The 2,500-nt window shown below is 44.9% G+C and overlaps 1 non-coding gene across 1 annotated transcript; it reads right to left on the bottom strand.

Moving 5' to 3' along the window:
• Positions 1–1,568: 1,568 nt before the first annotated feature.
• LOC143308048 (5.8S ribosomal RNA) lies at positions 1,569–1,723 on the bottom strand. Its single transcript, XR_013065066.1, has one exon. It is a non-coding gene; the product is annotated as a 5.8S ribosomal RNA (ribosomal RNA).
• Between the last annotated feature and the right edge of the window lie 777 nt (positions 1,724–2,500).

A 2,500-nucleotide genomic window follows, 5' to 3' on the forward strand; every position in this document is an offset into this window, starting at 1 on the left:
TATCGTTCGATGAAACGAGCACAAGAGGGAAAAAAAAGTTGAGACACGACGTTCCCATAATTTTCGTGTTATTTCCTTTTTGCTTCAAACATTTTGCGGACTGCAGCTTCGTCGTATTGCTTTTATCAATTTTTAACAATTTCAAAGCGAAGACAACTCGCAAGACGATCCATTTCGTCTCGGTTCAATTTTAACGTCCGTCCGTATTATTTTTTGTTCCACAAGAGATTTCGAATAGGTTTCTTTATTTATCATCCCTTCTTTTCGAGCGCCACGGAAGCAAGAGGAAAAGCAAGAGCGAGAGAACATTTCGCGTATACTTCATTTAACAATTTTAACCAACACGCGATGTACTCCACACACCTCTTAGATTTAACAACTGCTTTTCTCTTCTTCTCCCCTTAGCGCAAGGGTAAACCCCATTTGTCTCTTCTTTGGAACGCAACAAAACTTTCGAGGACTGGACGACCGAGCGATGGTCGCGCGGTCTTCGCTTATCTTTAACAAACGAAGTAGTCCGTATGTATTCTAAATGTTGAAGCCTCCTAGAGCTTTAAGCCATGCGAGACATTGAAATGCTGTTTTAACGGGAGCATGCATAATTGCTGCAAACATACTTTTATCACAAGTTCTAGCCACGCCACGGAGGCTTCGAAGTTCCTTCACCATTCGCTTTCCTCTCTTTTGTTACACAGTTTCAGACTACGATCAGGGGTACCGAAACGCTGTATTGATTGTAAACAACCATTTTTATCTTGGAGCGGAGCGTTCCTTTACTCGTTAGATTTGTCTTGTCGCGTGTGTATTCGCTTTTTCGACGCTTTTTAACCATTTAACTTGTTTAGCGAAGCTAAACGCACAGACAGACAAAAAAAAAGGAACAGCATCGCGCGTCAAACAGCGACGACCCATCTGAAGCGATCTTTCATTTATACACCGTTTGTAAACAGAGAGATGTATAAAGCGCGGGGAATCATTCGAAACCCTGGGGCTATTCGAGCTTGCATTTCAGCAAATTATCATCTCAAACATTTCACTCGTTTGCTTTTTCTAAATTTATAGGAGAGCTTCTTTCGTTTATTTTTGACACACCTTTCGTAAATATCGTTTCTGGCAACGTCGGGAGCGTGGATTTCTACAAGTGAACAATCGCGCCGATCCGATAACTTCCAGCAGGATGGAGAATCTTTATAGATTATCTTCCGAGAACTCGGTGCTTTCACGGGCGGTCGTTTATAAATTTTAACGAACGACTCGCGCGCCGTGACGCACTTGCGCTAGTTCGAAGAGATATTTCGAAATTTGTTTCTCTCCTTTAACGGCCTGCATTTAGTGTATCGGTTGCGATTTTCGTCACATCGTTTCCACGACAAACGCCGACGAACTGCCCAACTATCGCTCGTACGTTGCGACTCTTTCTTTGTTTATCGTTCATTCATTCTTTCAATTTCGTTCGATAATCCCGCTCCGAAACGTTCTACTTTCGTTGAACGACGGCGAGATGTTTAGAAAGAAATGAATTACTCTTTTTTCGAGAAGCAAACGCAAGCAGTCTTTTGTTAAGAAAACGACCCTCAGCCAGGCGTGGTCCAGGAATTGTATCCGTGGACCGCAATGTGCGTTCGAAATGTCGATGTTCATGTGTCCTGCAGTTCACACGTTGACGCGCAATTAGCTGCGTTCTTCATCGACCCACGAGCCAAGTGATCCACCGTTCAGGGTAATCGTAAAATTTTGTATTTCAAACTCTTTAGATCTTTAGAGTGTTATTTTCATTATTAACACGCATCACATTCGATACCCACATCACTCTCCCACCCGGCGCGTGCGGGAGAGCGAATTCGGGCGTCGCCAACGTATTTGTTTGTTTGTTCGATCGTTGACGACACGATCGCGTCCAAGGACGGAAACCGTCGGAGAAACGCCCAGTGGCACGCTCCTCTCGACGGTCGGGCGTAAAGTACATTTAAAAACCTTGAAAAGTACGAACGCACACAAGGAATGCGAGCGCGCGTCCTGTCGCTGAATCGTGGGTTGCGAGATTCGAACAGACACACGGCCGGCGACGATCGGTCTAACTAATGGACACATAGTTTTTCAAAGACTCGCTATCGTCGCTTCTCAGCCGGTCCGTAAACAACACACATCGATCAGGCGGACGCACGAATCTTACCACGGTGCGTGTTTCGTAGATTCCAGGTTACCCGCAAGTACCTCTCTCTCCCTCTCGAAAGAGGAATCTCGATCCGTCCTTTTTGGACAATGGAGAAATCTTTTTATCGCAACACGGATGGCAAAGAAACAACCAAAGCGTAGGAGCGTGGGGACGAGAGCGACGAAAAGAACGTCGCGAAAACAAAGTTTCGACGGTTGCTCGTTCTAATACATCGTAGTTTCAACTCTCTCAGTTTTAACCACTCCTAGACGCTTCGTAAACTTTTAACAATTCTTCGCCTCCGCGAGTTTCATTTCGAATAGAGCGAACGCAACACGGACCAAA

Source organism: Osmia lignaria, unplaced genomic scaffold (genome assembly GCF_051020975.1).
Source record: "Osmia lignaria lignaria isolate PbOS001 unplaced genomic scaffold, iyOsmLign1 scaffold0133, whole genome shotgun sequence".
Taxonomy (NCBI): domain Eukaryota; kingdom Metazoa; phylum Arthropoda; class Insecta; order Hymenoptera; family Megachilidae; genus Osmia; species Osmia lignaria.